General features: G+C 50.2%; 1 long non-coding RNA gene across 1 annotated transcript; it reads right to left on the bottom strand.

Annotated features, from left to right (window-relative positions):
- Positions 1–14,160: 14,160 nt before the first annotated feature.
- On the bottom strand, positions 14,161–16,416 carry LOC128773933 (uncharacterized). Its single transcript, XR_008418427.1, has 2 exons — positions 15,976–16,416; positions 14,161–14,976 (listed from the first exon to the last, which is right to left on the bottom strand). It is a non-coding gene; the product is annotated as an uncharacterized LOC128773933 (long non-coding RNA).
- Between the last annotated feature and the right edge of the window lie 2,492 nt (positions 16,417–18,908).

The following is an 18,908-nucleotide window of genomic DNA, read 5'->3' on the forward strand; positions in this document are numbered from 1 at the left end:
GGATCTGCTCCTTTGAGCAGGATAAAGGCAGGCATCTTCCAACAGCTCCTGTAAGCGTGCACGCAGGCAACTTAGCGAGGGAGAAAAAGTCTTCTCCCCTCCCCCGTTCACGTGGAAGCTCCGTCAGGGGACTTATTTGTCACCTGGGAAGGCAGGGAGAGAGGAGAGCCAAGAGATGTAAGATTATTAATGTGGGGAAGGGGTGGCAGGGAACAGGGCAAAAGAGGCCCTGGGGACTCAACGGGAGTGACAAGAGCAAGGGCAGGCGGCAGGGGGGGTGTGCGCCTGCGTAGAGGCAGCTGAACAGCTTCCAGGCAGCATAAAGGTGCAGCCTTAGGTGATGAAGGGCTTGGATCCCAGGCCAGCCTGGATCCCAGGCTTGGGACTCAGTGACAGCCACTTTGCCTGAGACTCAGCTCTGACCAGACACGGCTTCTGTCCTCAACAGTGACCTCCAGATGCCAATATGGCCCGTGACACGGCGCACTTGCAGCCGTCCCACATGCGGCAGATAAACAGCAAAGTCAACAGGAAGACCAGCCAAGCGATGTCTCAGAAGCCTTAACAAATCCAACTCGGTCTGCAAATAACACCTATTGGTAATGGCTGACATGTCTTAGGAGTTTACTATGTACCAGGAACAGTTCTAAATTATTTGCCATGTGTTAGCTATTTAATCTCCATGACAACCTTTAGAGGTAGGCACTATTATTATCCCCTATCTACAGATGAGGAAACTGAGGTAGAGAGTGGTGGAGTGACTTGTTCGAAGTCACGCAGCTAGTCAAGTCCAAGGCGTTTGGTGCTGGAGAGACACAGATGTCACGTGGGACGAATTTCTGGCATTCAAGGACGTTACCATTGACTGGGGGAGACAGACATTTACCCGAATAACAAAATATGAAGCAAAATGAAATAAGCCCCTCAATAGCCTCCAGGGTACCATCCTGTTAAACAGTCTCTGATTCTATGGCTTACATCTCAACTGTCGCTTTTCCAGGAGCAGGTGCTCTGAAGTTTTGGGGTGGATGTGCTCAGGGTCCCAGGAGTGGATGGGGTCAGGCTGACGTGTTGATTCAGACGAAATCACGCCTCTTCCTTGCTGCTGGGAACAGGGCTGGGGTCCTCGTCGAGGGTTTCCTGTTGAATCATCCCCATTGGTTCAGGTTACTTTCGTACACACCTTCTTTCATTCAATCATTCGGTAACTGCCTGTTGAGCCCTTCCAGCGTCTCTGTGCAGATCCGCGGCCCCCTCGTTTTAGGTAGCGTAAATGCTCCACTCGGACCCATCAGACAGACCCCCTGTGCCCGTACCCTGCTGAGCAGCCTGCTGAATCTGCAAGGGGTTGTACGGTTGGAGCTGCAGTGGCTCTCATAGGCTATGCACAGAGTAAGTGAAGGAAGCCCACTGAAGGGACAGGGCACCTGGGCGAGACTCACAAAGAGAGCCCAACAGGAAAGAGACCGTGTGGCTCCCAGGAGACTAAGACCCTCAGTTCCTGAGTGTCCATCCCTGGTCCCAGTTTATAGCAGACTTGCTGTTCTCCCTTTCCTGCTGTTGGGATTTTTGTAAGGTTTGTGTATTTCTTATTCCTGAAGCTAGCTTGAGTGGGTTTCTCTTCCTTACAGACAGAAGAAGCTTTCATTATTATTTACTTTTTAGCTGAAATAGAATTAACTGTCATATTACGGTATACTAACCAGTAATAAGAATTAAAGAAGGCAGTGGTGGAATGTGTGTAGTACGTATGTGGATAAAATGTTGCGTCCTAAAATATAGAGAGAGCGGATGCAAACTTACAAAGCCAACATCTAGATGCCATGATACGCTGGGTCAAAGGGGATTAATGAAAAACTTTCACACAAGGAAACACTAACTGTAAATCAATGCCTCGGAAACCGTGAGCTTCTCAGGTACGTAGAACTTATTCATTCAGACATTTAAAAAAAAGCATCGGGGTGCCTGGGTGGCTCAGTCGGTTAAGTGTCCGACTTCGGCTCAGGTCATGATCTCAAGGTTTGTGAGTTCGAGCCCTGCATCGGACTCTGTGCTCACAGCTCGGAGCCTGGAGCCTGCTTCGGATTCTGTGTCTCCCTCTCTCTCTGCCCCTCCCCTGCTCATGCTCTGGCTCTCTCTGTCTCAAAAATAAATAGAACATTAAAAAATATTTTTAAAAAAAGCATTTATCAAGCACCTACTTATGTGCTAGGAACTTTGTTAGATTTGAGGAAAGTGGAATTGAATCTGTCATCGATGATGCCCTCAAAGTGCTTAGTCTACATGTGGAGAGGATGAATTGGGCAGACAGTAACAATAATACCTAGAAAGTTGGTAAAGCGTAGTAACAAAATACAACAAAAATTAGTGCAGACTGGAAATGAGGGAAGTAAAACTCCCAAGGTGCCAGGATCAAATGCAAATATGAGCCAGCATAGTAAGGCCATGAATTGATGCTGTGGCATCCGGGGGGGGGGTCTATCAGAAAGAATATAGACTTGAGTAGCCAGGGCTTAGAGTTTGAATATGGATGTGGAATCAGAAAATATGGTGGTGGACCCTCATAAAATAGGAGACCTGAAAGTAAGATCTTTGCATAGAGCTGATACCTTATGGGGATGAAAAGGGCACTGGACAACTTTGCTATGCATTCAGGACAGTGGCAAGAATCTTCTTTTCCCAGAGCTCTAGGTAGTAAATAAAAAGTTCGTGAGGAGAATCCCAAGCCTTAGAGAGTCTGCATTTACCCCATATGTATGCTATAGGAATTCCTCAAGCCATAAGATTACATAAAATCTGGCCCTAGAAAGCAAAGGCAAAACATGTTGGTAGCAGGTGCTGCCACATTACAGAGTGAAAAAGATTCCCATCCAACCTCCTACAAAAGCCTGCTAGAGATGACGTCACAATAAAACACGTCACCAACCATCTGAGGGCATGATTCACCATGCAGAAGAGTCAGCAGAAAAACAAATAAGCAAATGAAAATATAAGCCTCCCAAGAACTTGGGGTAATAGAACAACTGAGGGAGACTGTAAAGTAAATATTTTTAAAATGATGAAATCAATAAAGGACGTACAAGTCATAAAGAAAGGACATGACGTTCTGTAAAAAAATAATGCGGACATATTTAAAAAAAAGAAGCAAATATAATGTCAGGAAATGAAAAACAAAGATGAAATTAAAATTCGATGGATGAGTGAAACAGAATAAGACACAAAGCTGGAGGGAATTTGTGAACTTCAAGATAGAGCTAAAGAAATCATGTACAGTGTACAGTGAGATAAAGTGATAGGAAAAGTAAAAGAATGGCTAGAGAACATTAGGGCTATAATGAGAAGGTTCAACATAGAGCTAATAAAGTCCCCAGGAATCGAGACTAGAGAATGCAGGACTCTGGCTAAATTAGAAACACTCACGGCAGAGAGAACTTTTCAGAACTGATGACATGAACAAATCCTCCGATTTAAAAGCACAGTGAGTCCTCAGGCAAATGGATATTAATCCACAATTAGGTACCTCATAATAAATAACAAAGACAAAAGAGGAAATTTCAAAAATGGCACAAGAGAAAAAGAAAATTATTTACAAGGAGCAACCGCTGAAAGACAGCAGCAGATTTTGCGGCTAAAGAACACAGGGAAAAATAACTGGCACTTCAAAGATTCTATACCCACCTAAACTATCATTCAAGAGCGAGGATGACAGTGATCAAACTAAACTAAACATCACCAACAGTGGGGCCACATGTGCCTCTCGATATGATACAACATCAAATAGGCAATGTTGTTTATAAAGTAATTGTCAAACATGTGTAAAATGAAAATAAAGGGACAGGGGGACTCCCGTGCATTAAAAGGGATTTAGGAGACATAATAAATATAGCATGTGGTCCTCGGGTTGAGTTCTGAATTGAACAGACCAGCTGTCAAAGACGACTTCTGAAAGAAGGGGAGCAGTCTGAATATGGACTGAATATTTGAGACTACCGGGGAAGGACTGTTCATTTCGTTCAGTTTGTACAGTAGTGGTGTTATGTTTATGTTGAGACAGTCTCTTTTACAGATGTGCACCGATGTACTCAGGATTGTGTATTAGTCACAATCAAGTGGCATAATAGAGGAACAATTTAATAAAGGGACTCTTTACAAAGGTGTGGCCAGGATGTGGGGAAACCAACATATGCTGAAGCACCTGGAGCTCTAGGAGTTCTGAATCATGGGCCTTTAGGGAAACGGGGGAGCCGTTCCCAGGCCCTGGAGGAAGAGTTGTGGCCGTCGATTTAGAAGGCTTCCTGGCAGAAGCTGTAGACTTCAGTGGAGAAACACAATACTTACCAACTCTTGGGTCCACCTTCTAATCTGTGGGATCCTCCCTACTGACCAAACCCAACCAAGAGCCAGGGGGCAAAAGGCAATGCAGTCTTAGAGCTCAGCTTCTCAAGAGCACAGCAGGAGAGAGAAAAGAATAGGGGAAATAAAAAGGTGAAAGTGACAGGGCGCCTGGGTGGCTCAAGCGGTTAAGCGTCCGACTTCAGCTCAGGTCATGATCTCATGATTTGCGAGTTTGAGCCCCGCATCTGGCTCTGTGCTGACAGCTTGGAGCCTGGAGTTTGTTTCGGATTCTGTGTCTCCCTCTCTCTCTCTGCTCCTCCCCCACTCGTGTTGTCTCCCTTTCTCTCTCAAAAGTAAATAAACATTAAAAAAAAAACGGTAAAATTGAGGATGCCTATAATCTATTTTTCAGGAAAAAAAAACCCCATATGAAATAAATATGGTGTATGTTAACAATGGTTAAATCCAGAAGAAGAATGCGTGTGTTGGCTATACTCTTTTTCCTATTTTCTGTATATTTGAAATTTCTCATAAAAAGAAGTGAGGGTGAAATAAATTAGACAGGTTAAAACAAAGTCTGGGAGAGTTTACGCTTATAACCTTAACTAAAACAATCACTAAAGGATTTACTTCAGGAGTGTAACTCAGAAATTCAACCCAGAAGGGAGTGATAGGATGTGAAAAGCAATGATGAGCAATGAACTTGATAAACAGGTGAGTAAATCTGAGTAAGCATGAATTATAAAAAAAAAAAAAAAAAAAGAATAGCTGGAAATCGCAGATCGGCATATAAAGTGATATTGTAGGAGCAGAGAAGAGGTAGACAAAGGGAGAGTGGACTTGAGGAGGCTTCCTGACAAAGGAAGGGCTGAGAAGGTGACCTGAGTTTTAAAAGTCAAGTAGGATTTCATGGAAGAGGAATCAGAGGGAAGGACAAATCCAGGCAGAGGGGGCATCATGAGAGAGCACAGAGCCGGTTCCAAAAATACTCTGCATCTGATAACTTGGATGGGGGGGGCACCTTCGGGGGATGGTAGGAGAAATAAGTAGGCAGAAATCACAGCCAAAGGGTCTGTTGAAAGTCAGATCTCAAGGGGCCTAAGCTGAAGCCCAGGGAGCAATATAAGAAATTTATGCACAGAAATGACCTGATCAAATTTGCATCTTAGAAATGAAACTCAAACTCAGGGGCTCCTGGGTGGCTCAGTTCGTTCAGTGCCTGATTCTTGATTTCAGCTCAGGTCATGATCTCATGCTTTGTGGGACCGAACCCCACGGTGACAGCATGGAGCCTGCTTGACAATCTCTCTCTCCCTCTCTCTCTCTGCTCCTCCCCTGATCGTGCTCTCTTGCCCTCTCTCTTTCTCTCAAAATAATTAAATAAACATTCAAAAATGCTTAAAAGAAAAGAAATGAAACTCAAGTTCATTTCTGGAGGACTGAATGGAGAGTTCAGGGAGGAGGAAGAAGGCGGGGAGGACCCGGCAATCAAGGCAAGGTGGGGTGACGTTCTGAACTAAGGCGGTGGCAGTGGCGATGGAGAGGATACCGATCCAAGAGACCATCAAGAGGTCGAATGAACAAGACGGGGATTGACAGGATGGGGGTGGTGGGGAGTGGTAGTGAAGGAGAGCCAGGAAGCAAGCACGGCCCCCGGCTTTTGCCTGGGTGACTGATGTATGCAGGTGAAATCATGAGACGTCAACCTTCAGAAGGAGCAGGTTGGGCGGCGAGATGATGGCTCAGTTTGGTTCAAGTCTAAGTGCCTCGTTCAGAAGCTATGAACTAGGGGGAAGCCCACAGACATCAAGTGTAGATTTAAGACAAGGAGAAGGCGAGGGTATGTATTGTCTCTTCCTTTTATCAGGAAGAAAAACTTTCTCATGGTATATCCCCTCTCTACACGCACGCGCACACACACATATCCACACACAGAGTCTTATTGGCCAGATGAATTGGGTCATGTGCCATCCCTAGCTTCCCTGGAGGCTGGGAAAATAGAGACGAAAATTGTCATAATTAGCTTAGACGAATCATGATCTGGTTCCTGGGGATGGCATGTTGCTCCCCAACAAACTGAAGTTCTGCTATCAAGAAAGGAGGGAGGATGGGTGTTAGGCAGAAAGCGAAGAGTGTTGACCCCACATAATCACACTGGCTGGGGCTGGGGTCTGAAAACTCAGAAAGATGAACTGCAGGGGGTGGGACGTAAGCCTCGCCAGGCGCCCGATTCTGGAGCCTAGTGATGGGGACCAGGAGATTCCCTGCTTCCTGGTCTGCCTAACGAATGTGGGGAACTGGCTCCAGATCAAGGCCCATCAGACCGGGGGACAGATGCCAAGAGTGACTGAGAACTTCCTGCCTCAACAGCTTGTTCTGGGACCCAGGACGGTGTTGAACGTGCGTCGGGCAGTGAGATGGGCACGGTTAGAGGGATTTGGGGTGGAGAGGGGGGTAAACGAAAGAAAACCAAGTACATGTTAGGTTTTCCAAGAGACGCGGCTAAAAAAAAATCATTCCTAACGGATGCAGGGTGTTTACAGCTTTAGTCTCGTCCTGAATTCCAGTGTCAATACTTCTCATTCCCAGGTTCTCACCCTCATCCCCTCCAGGCCTTGGGTCTTCCTTGTTTTTGCTCATCTAGGACAGGATGCACGTCCCCAACCTGAGCCACAAGATTCCTTTGACCGCCAGTTAAGGAAACCGTCTCCAGAGTCTGTCTTCTCGAGTTCAAATCCCAGCTCTGCCACTTATTAGCTATATGATCTGGCCAATCGGCGGTGTTCAACACCATTTTTTGAAGAGATAATAATGGCACTTACCCACTCTGCTCCCCAGATTGTTTTGAGGACATAAAGCGCTTAGAACAATGCCCCGCACATCGAGAACACTAGGCTTTTGTTCTTTTTATTAAAAGTGCAGTTGGTGGGGAGTTGATGCGGTGAAGGCTGCTCCTGGGGAAAGCAGGCCTAGTTGGGCCTCATTCCCTTCCACCACCCTTTCCTTTCTTCCTGTCTCTTTCCTTAGAAACCTTCTCCTTCAGGGGCGCCTGGGTGGCTCAGTTGGTTAAGCGTCCGACTTCATCTCAGGTCACGATCTCATAAGGTTTGTGAGTTCGAGCCCCGCATGGGGCTCTGTGCTGATAGCTCAGAGCCTGGAGCCGGCTTCGGTTTCTGTGGCTCCCTCTCTCTCTGCGCCCCCACCCCCGTCTCTGTCTGTCTCTCTCTCAAAAATAAACAAACATTAAAAAAATTAAAAACAAAAGAAACCGTCTTCTTCACTTGTGTCCTCACTGTGCTCTCCCCAAACGACCTTCCTTCCCCTGCACTTCTAAACCTCTTGCTCCCAGCGTCTTATCACAGAGAGAAAGATCTGAGCCACTATTTCACTTTACCATGTTAGTGCCTAACACTGGCTTAACGTTTCACTCCCCACCCTTGCAAGGGTGTTTTCGTACTAAAAGAGCAGACCTCAGGGCTCCTGGGTGGCTCAGTCTGTTAAGCATCCAACTCTTGATTTCGCTCAGGTCATGATCTTAGGGTCCGTGGGATCGAGCCCTGTGTTGGGCTCTGTGTCGACATTGTGAAGCCTGCTTGGGATTCTCTCTCTCTTCCTCCCTCTCTGCCCCTCCCCCACTCACATGCTCTCTCATGTGCATGCTCTTTCTCGCTGAAAAGAAATAAATAAGCATTTTTTTTATGAAATCCAAGGGAGATCTTTTTAGAAAGAGAGTAGTGGGAGGTGCTTCCGGGTAGCCTCAAATCACCATCTAGGCCGTTGGCTCTATAACTGGAAGCTGGGGGTCCCGCTGTGTGGGAGACGGGGTTGGGGTATGGTTAACAGGGCAGTGTGGGCTGCTGCTTCTGCCCTTGACCAGACCTGGGTTCCCCGGGAATGTCCCCACCGGGCAGATGCCCCCAGTACTAGACGACAAGAGCGGGCCAGTGACTGCAAGCTCAGGTCAGCAGACCAGGGAAGGGAAACTGAGATGCCTTCTCGACTGTCTGGGAGGGAGACGGTACCCCTCTTTCCCATCCCACATTCTTTCCTCAAAGGTGAAGCTAGTTCAAGGAGGTAAATACGAGAGCACAGAACTCAGGATAATGCCGGAGAACTACCAACTGTTAAGAGTAGAGGCAGAGGGCATGGTTTGCAGGCTTGGAGAGACTGATTCTATCTTTAACAGCACTTGACGATTTTGGAGTGCTTTTAGGTCCTCAAAGCACTTTCGCATGCGCTTTCATTTATCCGCATAACTCTGTGAGGTAGGTGGAAGGAGAAGCTGCGTGAAGAGAGGGGCTGGCTTTGTCGGGTCAGCTAGCTGCCTTAACCAACAATCCCACGGCTTCGGGGCCTTAACAAGACACAGTGTGTTTCTCACCCGCGGAGGAGTCCAGTGTGGTTTTTTCTGGCCTGCCTGCCCTCCTACAACAAGCAGAGACTCAAGGACCCAGAGTCTTTCCCTCTGGTGGCTTTGCCGACCCTGAAGCCCTCGGACCCTTCACTTCACCCCTTCAAGCGGCCAATAAGCAAGAGAAGACAAGAGTGTGGAGGAGTGCACGGGAGGCCTTCTGAGCCAGGCCCAGAGGCCGTGGACTTCACTTTCCCTCACATCCTGCTGACCTAAACTCTCACGGTCACACCAAACCGGAAGAGAAATGAAACAATCCGGTCAACCTGCAAACAATCTCCACCACCCAGGCTAAGTTCGTTATCCCGACCGCCGGTAATAATTACCGCCCCGGCCTCGTCACCCGGGTCTGCTTCCAACACTACCCTGAGAGTTACAAACAGGAGCTCTACTTTTCCCGACAACCCTAGTGGAGAGGGATGGTCATCTGCACTTCACAGAAGATGAATCTGTGCTGGGAGAAGTTAAGGGACCCGTCCACGAAGTCCACAGCCAGATACTCTTAGGGCCAGACAGCAAGCAAAGCCGCCTAATGCTCAAACGTGAGCTTTCCCCTCTCACCAGCATTCCACTGGCAGCCATGGCCTGAGGATCAGAATCCAGGGGGGAGACCGCATGATGCTCAGCTTGTTAGGTGGAGTGAGAGTGGTGTCTTACTTCACTGGTCTTGCTGTGGCACCCTGGGTTGAGACCCCGAACTCCCTGGAAGCTGAAGTGCTTTCTGGGAAAGATTTCTCTCCCCTGCTGTGAGGAGACATCTCGAACCTTGCACGGACATTTGGCACCCAAGTCAGTAGTAGATAGAACTCCTGTCTGGTCTTCTGGCATCAGCAGGGCGTGGAGTCCCCTGGCCTGGCGCTCTCGACCCCATCCCCTTCTCGCTGCTCCTGAAGACTCTCTCAGCCCTCAGCTACAGCCTTCACTGGCCCTACCGCTCTCCTCCTCCTCCCCTGAGCCACTACTGACGGGTCACTTTGTCCCCCATGGAGACCCAACTTCTGGTTACACCCCTCAACCCAGCTACATTCTGTGCCCATACAGGGTGAATCAGGTATATCTGAATCCCTACCTCACCACCCAAGAGCTAAGATGGCTCCAAAACCATCTTTCTACCTACTCACGTGACATCTCCGTTGTCTTCTGCTGTGAGCCCTGCATGATGCGTAGGGCCCCCAGTGAGGCGGGCTCCTCCCAGAGGCCCAACGGGAAGTGGAACAAAAGTCCTCTGTTTTTGGCTTCCCCATTCTAATATATTTGGCATCTCACTCCTCCCCCTGCCCACTGGGAAGCCAGCTCCTGGCGTATCCCTGCTTTGTCCCGCTCTTCCTGACTTCCTTTGTGCTACCGGGCTACCTGCTCTCAGAAGAGGCCACGGAATTCTTTGCTCTAGGTGAGGCTCAGCCTCCCCCGAAGCCGTAAGCCTGATAACTTGGCATCGGCAATAAAGAGGGTGTAGTCGAAGAGAAGGACTCACAAGGAAGGGAGGTCTGCAAGGCGATGCTGCTAAAGTAATATCCCTGTGAGGTGTGATAGGTCTGTCAGCCATCTGGATGCTCCTTTCTGAAGGGCTTTGACACTGTGCAGTCCCAATTAGATACAATAGATTCCCAAGCTGAACATGTCACCATCAATTTGGGACTGAACATCGGGCCAACTCCCTTCTCTCCAAATCACACAGTCGGCGGAGTCTAACAGGCTCGTCAAATTGGGAGACCAACCAACAAAGGGGGATTTACATACACACCATGCCTGTCAACTGCCCTTCTGTGCTCAGGCCTATTCCCTCCCGCCTTCCCGTGTCCTGTCTCACGGGAAACTACATTTCCCAGCCTCCCTTGCCTTCCTGCTTCCAACTCAGTTGGCCAATGGGGAAGACTGGAGGGCAGGTGGAAGGGAGAAGCCAGGGTATTTTATCCCCTGACTCTCTGCTTCCTGTGGCATCTCCAGCAGCAGGGATACTCTATCTCCTCCCTCGGTGGCCACGGCTCCACCTGGGATGCCGCTACCACAGTTCAAGCACCTCTTGGACGGCCTCAGCCCTTGATCTCCATAAACCACCTCTTCCTTCTGTCCCCTGAGCCCTTGAAGCTTCCTGCAGTTGCTAGCCTCTGGGCATGCCTCATCTTTCTGCCTGGCTTCCTGACTTTGCTATTTCCTGTGTCACCAATTCCCTGAATTAATTTGAGAGACTCGCCAAAGTTTCTGTTTTCCTGTCTGGACCCTGAATGATATACACACATTATACCCGTAACGCGTATATACACTTTAGGGGAAAAAAATATGGACATACCATGGCCGCATATCTGTTCTAAAATTCAGAAAGTTACACACGAAGCTTGTTCATGGCTTTGGTGCTCGTGTGCCTCTGTGGCTTCCCAGAAAAAAACCCAACACCTCCAGTGTTGCAGCTTGCCACGGGAGGTGACACTCGGGTCACCCCCTGATCCCACGAGTGAGAACAGCGCCCTGTATAAAAGGCCACAATTAATTTTTATTGCACATACATGTGGGGAGATACCTGCTTGGCCTCCGTGTGAGAGCCATAACTCTCTTAAATTGATGTGTCAGCGAACTAAAACTCAATATTTTTTTTCACACAGTATATTTTACAGTCAGAGGCCCTTCCCTAATCGGAATAAAGCAATTTGGCTCCCTGTCATTGCTCACTGAAAACATATGAGCTGGTTGGCATTTCTAGCTGCCCAGATTTATCAGGGTCTCTGATCGAGTGCACAGGAGGTTCAGGGCTGTGGCATGGACAAAAGTGGATTTTTTATGATGGCATTGTGCTGCATTTCTGCATAGCTAGATTTATCCCTTTATTTCAGAAATATTTTTACTGTCTCTAGTCCCCAATCTACTTTAGGTAGGAAAGATTCCACATAGTTTGCATGAGGGCTTGGGGTCATTCTTCCCGTACCTTATAGGCCCTAATTTCCATTCTATAAAACCGTCTCCGGCTTGCCCTCTCCGGCATCATGGGATTCTGGAAGTTCAGGCCCTGAAACGCTACGTCTCCTGCATGTCAGCGATCTGCAGCATTAGAGTAGGCCAAGGACAGGGCTTTTGGAGCCCCGGGGCCAAGGCTTTGCCCACAAGGCTTTGTAAATCTGTATCAGAACAGAGAAAACCCCCACCGAGTGTGACTGCCATCGTGGTCGTAAATGTAGCAGCCAGTGACAGTGTCCCCTTGGATCTCTCTGACTGTTTCTGTGCACCCCTCTGGCTCTGCCGTGCCTTCGCTCCTGGCTGCCTGTGCCTACTGTCCTCGGGCAACTGGAACCACTCCGCCCATACACAGAGACAGCCAGGAATATCTGGAAGTTTACATCCCCCTGGGATGGCCCTTAGCTAACGACTGATGCCGTGAGCAAGTATGAAAGCCCAGCTCCCTTGCCTGCAGTCCTGACGGAATCTAAGCCGTAGCATATGCTCCAGAGCTTTCCCGTGAGCCCAGGCTGAGACTGGGACTTTCTCTGACATGGAGCTCCGGCTTGGCTCCCTTCCCCTCAGGTCCTATTTCTATCACTCCCTTACTGCTCTCCCCAGGGAGCAGTTCCTTAATACATCGCTCACCTGAATCCTCACTGTGGGGTCTGTTTCCAAGGAACTCAACCTAGGACAGCGAGTATGTGAAAAGTCATTCCAATCCCATATCTGACGCTGCAACATTCCTTCCAAGTGGTTATCAAGCGTCTGCTTAGTGACTTCTAGAGTTGCGCAAGTCCCTGCCACCGAGAACAGAAAACTCATAGTATAGGCACACGAGAGCTGAGAGCAGCCTTGAGGGTCATCTAGACTATTCTCAATCTCGATATGAAGATGGTGTTCATGCCCACCAAGGGGATGAACCCTGGTTACCCTGAGTGGTCATCTGCTCGTTAACTCACATTAATTTCCATCCCTTCTTTCCACCTCACAGATCAGTGACCTACACCCAGCTTCCCCTGTCAGCGTCCATTTTGAGGGGATTCTAACTAAGACAGGGGCCCGGAGAAGCTAAGGGGTTTCTGTTTCTTTCCCCTGGAAGGCCCTTCCCCCTCGCTAAGTGAACTTGCCAGCCCCGAACAACCCCTGAATTGGCAGAGCCGAGCCAGGGGGACGATGGTGAGCCCCAGCCCCTTGAGCTCCAGGCCAGGGCACTGGACGTGATGCGTGCACGTGCGTTCTATTTTGTTGAATATTTAAACTATACTATATGTACAGGAATGCATTCCTTGCAACTTTACTCAATATATAATGTTTACAACTCATCTGCATAAACACACAATATTGTATTTATGTCTGGATCATATATACTTCCTCAGGACACACTTTCTACACCATAAATTGGATGGCTGTGTTGGTTCGTGTTCCTTGCATTACTAACGAAGGGGTGAGCCGGGCCTCCTGATTCTCAAGTCCACCAATGTTAGCCCACCGTGGCCTCGGGCAGCCCTGCGAGGCTCCCCTAAGAGCTCAGCAGAGAGACTTCCAAGCAAAGTCCCTCTGTTTGAGGCCATATGGCTTTGACTCCCAATCTTCCCGGACCCCTGCGTCGAACCCTTGGATCTGGAGAGCAGGGCTGGACTGGGGCAAGTCATAGGATTCCACTGTTCCCCTGGGTTAAGGCCCAGACTACCACACGTCCACGTGCCATCCTTTCCTCTGCCCCATCCACTTCCTGCCACAGTTCCTTGGGTGTAGAAAGGGTCCCTTTTACGACAGCCATAGAGGAGAAGAGTTCTCAAAAGGTTGCGTCCCAAGGGAGGATCTAAAGAGCCTCATCGTGCACGTACAAAGCCCTCTAACCTGTAGGCAAGACACAGTCAAAGGGTACCTGCCCACACCCGGGCCCAATAGTGTCCTTGCCCTTTACCTATCTCCGCCAGTCCTCCTCTTCCCCAAAGGATAGAGGGAGGAGAGAGAAGCCTAGAGCTCCCCCTAGAGGTTACACGTTTCCACTTACTGTTTCTTCATCAAGTGCTGGGAGATCCTGAAGAATAAAGGTACTTGGTTACGTAGGGGCTACGCATCGGTAACGCATAGCATAGGTACCTCAGAATTACACAGCTGAACCTCGTATGACTGAAAATAAAGTATGGACTGCAGTATCCGTGCGATGCTTAGGAAAACACTCATCAAGGGTTTCTCAGTAAATGCCACCACAGCTTCATTCTTGAATAGCAAAGCCGTGTGTGGTTCTAAGTGGGAAATAAAGTAACATGGATGACTCCCTAATAAATAGCTAAGGAGCAACCTTGCATATCTTACCTCCTACTGCTTGGGGTACATGCAAATGGGGGTGTGGCCATCTTTGCTCAGTCACTATTTTGAGTCCAAGAAGGAAAAGAGGTAAGTGTGGGCTTTACCACTACCTGCAGTCATGAGGTCAAAAGGACCAAAAAAAAGTAATTCAGCTACAGAAACAAACCTTGGATACTCACATTATGTTTTACTGGGTGCCCAGGAAGAATCTTTATGGCCTATATGGCCCATAAAACCATCCAGTCTGAATGCGGAATCCTGAACTTGAACTGTCAGCTCAACCACTGAACAGACAACACACCTTGGGAAAATTGCTTAAGGTCTCTGGGCCAGAAATTCCTTCAGGATGATGCAGGATGGGCTGTGTCTACTGAGGGGTTACAACAGATATGCAAGTGTGAAGGCTGCTTTAGGGGGTGAAGGGAGAGGACCTAACTACAGGACATGTTTCCTTCGCTTAGATTGTGCTGCTCTTTTGGCAAAAAATCATAATATTGGCTTCAACAGACAGAGAAACATTTAGCCGTGATCTCCACGTGGACAGTTGCCCACTGTCGTAAACATGCATCTAACACAAAGCGGTTGATTAAAAAATATTTGTTAAGCTAATTGGTTCGCTATTTCTTATGTATTTGTCTCCCCACGGCTGGGAAGAGCCCCAAAGGAGAGCCGTCACGTTTTCCAAAAGAGACGTGAAGGTGTCCCTTCGCTTATGCACATGTGAAAGTGTGCATCAGGTCCTAGAAGAACAGAGGCTCATCTTTGGGCACGGGGTGGTGCATGGGTCCTGGGACTGAGAATAAAAGAAGGCCCGCAGAGGAGAGAGGTTCCCGCGGGACACGTTTTCTTCACTGCTGGAGTGGAGGGCGGGGCTTCGAAACCATGAGCATAGGAACCTCCAGGGTAAGATGGGGACTCGCGGTGGCATCTCTAGGAGCGGCGCTCCACCAAGTCCACGCATCAGGACATATCCTGGGTGCTCTCTGAAAGGATCATGAGAAGAGAAGAGCTTAGGTCAATCCAGCCCCAATCCAAGAGGATGCTACAGCCTGGGGGTTCCCTGCCCAGGAAGAGCCTGCTGGGCTCGGGACAACCCACCCAGAGGACACTGGAGGCAGGAGACCAGCCTGACACTGTGAAACGGTTGCTGCAGATCGAACACTGGGGCCGGAGAGAGGCCTCTCACTTCCCTGACACCAGACGGGAGGGGGTGCAAGAGTCGTGGGAGGAGAGCAAACAGAGACGGCAGTATAGACCACTTTACGAAGGAGTTTTCCTAGAAAGGGGACGGGAGGAGTGGGTCGGAGCCGGAGAGGTGTGTGCATCAAGGAGGCTCTCGTTGCCTTTGTAACGGCGGCTGTGACGGCATGTTTTTACGCTGACGGAAATGACTGGGTAGGGAGAGAAATACGGAGGAAGCAGGAGAGGGCAGAGAGGACCGCGAGGACAAAGCCTTGATTGAGGAACAAGAGACGGGGCCCGGTTCACACTTGGAGGAGCCGGCCTGGGAGAGAAGAACACACAGCGTATCCGTTTCCCCAGGACGGAAGGCACAGCCGTGAGTCCAAAGGCAGGGAGGCAGGCAGCTGCGGAGGCGTGCAGTAGGAAAGTTCTCTTCTCACCGTTCCTGCCTCAGGGTGCTGAGGAACAAGGCCGTCAGCTGAGAAGGGGGAACGGGCACGCACTTCTGGGGAGCTGAGGAAAGATGAAAGAGTATGAAAGAGTCGTTTCAGAGAGGGGGGGAGAGCGAACTGACCGGGGAGATGGGGCAGGATTGCCTGGCTGCACTGAGGTCCCACTCGAGATCTGCCAGCCTGAAGTTCAAGGGAGACCCACTCCGCCCCCCAGCGATGGTGGAGTATTTTTCTGCAGCCAACTACAGCTATTTAGGAGCTGGGATGGAAAAAGGTGGCAGGGAGAAGTCAACAAGGCTGAGCTTGTTCAGCAAAGGCAAGCAAAGTAATGGAGTTGAGAGAACATACCCGGACTTGACAGTATGTATAAGGAACGGCACATGCGGTGAATGGACTCTGGACCCCAAGGCGGAAAAGTGGGAACGGGAAGAAGCGGACGGGGTGAGGTGCGGTGAAAAGCTGGCGCAGTGACGAGACGGGAGGACGTCCGGGGACCCAAGGGCGATTGGAGCCAGGGCACTGGAGAGAGTGAGCTGTTGACGCCAGGGGGTGGGAACATGGGAAGCCTGAAACTGACACGGGGAATGGAGCAATCCCTGGTAACGAGACCCTGGCAATGGCTGAGATGGGGGTGGCGAAGGCCGCAGGAAACGAGAGGCAAGACTGTTGGAGGGACTCTGCAAGTGTATGCTGAAATGGGCAAGACTTAAGTAAGTTGCGGTGGAGAGAAAGACAGTGATCCTGGTGATAAAGTCTTCAGTGAAAGGTGGTGGCGGTGGCGGTGATGACCAGAATATAGAAGAGAATTGCAACAAGGAGACTGTGGCAGCCACGAGAATCCCCCTCTCAGCTCTGACTGGGGGGGGGGGGGGTAACTGATCTGTGGGCCCGGCCGCTGCTGCTGCTCTGAAAATCCAGCGCTGTGCTGTAGCCCCACCTCGTAGGGCACTGGCTGCTCCCAGCCAGCGTGTGAGCACGGCAGGGATAGGAGGGCAAGCGCGCTCCTGGGGGATGCGAGGTACCTCCGGCAACTCTGGCTCCAGGACTCCCCATCGGCTTAGCCAGAACTTTCTCAGGCATGCACAGAGTCTGAGACTTCCTACCTGACCTTGCTTCCTTGGGCAGAACCAGACCTGCATCACGCTCTGGCGGCTCTCTCTGCCTCCTCCAGCTACCTCTCCTTCCCCCACCCCCACCCCGACCCCGCGCCGCAGTTGGTTCCTCCAATAAATCTCTTGCACATCTAATCTTGTCTTGCTGTCAGCATCTCCGAGGACCTGAACTAGCATAGAGAGGAAATGGGGAGTGTGGTCTCTGAGAATTGTTCTCCCAAGGGTCTGGGTGCTTTAGGGAAGAGGGAGGGACAGCATGACCTGGGAGTAGCAATGAGGAGCGAGGGGACCATTTATCCCTCCTCTGGCCCCAGGGATTCGTGAGGTTTAGTTGTGGTAGGACGGCAGGAAAACGCCACCCCTTTTAAGGGTTCAGGATTCACACAGGACTCAGACAAAAAGTGAAGGGAAGCGGTGACAATCCCTAACCTGGCCACCCAGCCCGACGACACCGATGCGGTCCTGTCTGCGTGCCATAATCCTACCGCGGGCGCGTGGCCTATGTAGCACAGGCAGCTGGACAGCACAATACCAGGCAGTTACCCGCATGCGCACTAGCCCACCGCCATCTCTCCTGGGACCTGCCTGTGTAACGAGCCTGGCTATTGCCAGCCAGTCAGCAGCGCTAAGAGATTACTTTTCTAATATGGGACAGAAGCATTCTCAGTATTTTGGCTTTAGATGACCTCTGCTTCCCTTTCCCTGTACCTCATCTCCCAGAGCCCAGACTCGGCGGCAGAACCAGTCACCAGGCAATATGCCAGTCACTTGGCAATAAAACCTCTCCACCAAGAGATCAACCTTCGATCTTTCTTTTAGTTTCTCCCCCCGCCCCCGCCCCCCATTAGAAGTTTAGAGAAGAGCTTGAGAACAGAAGTGATTGTGTGGATGAAGATCACATGTTCTGGAGGGCAGAGCGGAGGGGTCCAGGTGGTTGGGGGAGGGGGTGAGCCTGAGTCAGCTTGGGGGGACATTCAGAGCCATTTGGGGAGAGGGGTCCTGGGGACGAGAAACCTGGGGGACAGGACAGCTGGTGGTAGCCAAGATAAATGGGGATGTGGGGCATGATGGGATAGGTCCTCGTGGTCCCTTGGGAGAGGCTGAGTGGTCAGTTGTAATTGTGGCCCCCTTCTTGAGGGATGTGGATGTGGATGTATCATAGAAGGGCGAGCGGTGAGAATACCAGGAGACCGCAGAGCTCCGTGGACCTTTCTGCAGGCCTGTTTCAGGTCTTGTCGGGCCTCATGGAAGGGCAGCCATGCCAAGAACATGCTGAGCTCTGTCGGCCTTGCCGTATAGAGTGTTCAAGAAACGCCCGTTACCTATCTACTATGTGACACCCACTGTGCCGAGTGCTAGGGTCACATCAGTGAATAAGACCCCACGGCAACCTTCAAAGACCTTAACATGGACACAGAGCGACACAGAAGAATGCATAAGCTATTATGACAGAGCTGGAGGGGTCCTCTTGGGGCACATGCATGGGGTCGATAAGCACATGCATGGGGGTTCTCGACCCGATCTTGGGGCCCCTGACCCGACCCTTCCCGCCGGGCCCCCCAAGGATTGAAAGCAATATCTGCAATGCCAATCCCTGTGGCGGGGCCACTATCACTTGCTTCCAGCCTCCTCTGTTACCTTTTCTCCCCAATATGAAGGTACCTGCCAGCCGTCTGCTACTATACCTTCTCAGGCTCACTAGCCGCGGACCTGTCCCTTCCTGTGGCTTGCTGCTTAGGTTAACTTTCACTCGTTAGACATTGTGGTAGATTGCCAGACATGACAGAACTCCCATCCAGGGATGGAGTCTATCTCCCCTCCTCTCGAATCTGGACCGGCCCACGTGATGTGCACTGCCCACAGAGAAAGGAACACCCGGCCAGTTCCGGGCCCGGGCTTTTTTTTTTTTTTTTTTTTAATTTTTTTTTTCAACGTTTTTTATTTATTTTTGGGACAGAGAGAGACAGAGCATGAACAGGGGAGGGGCAGAGAGAGAGGGAGACACAGAATCGGAAACAGGCTCCAGGCTCCGAGCCATCAGCCCAGAGCCTGACGCGGGGCTCGAACTCACGGACCACGAGATCGTGACCTGGCTGAAGTCGGACGCTTAACCGACTGCGCCACCCAGGCGCCCCAGGGCCCGGGCTTTAAGAGGCCCCACAGCTTTCT

The sequence above is a fragment of the Panthera pardus genome, unplaced genomic scaffold (genome assembly GCF_024362965.1).
Source record: "Panthera pardus isolate Hobbes unplaced genomic scaffold, ASM2436296v1 HiC_scaffold_27, whole genome shotgun sequence".
Taxonomy (NCBI): domain Eukaryota; kingdom Metazoa; phylum Chordata; class Mammalia; order Carnivora; family Felidae; genus Panthera; species Panthera pardus.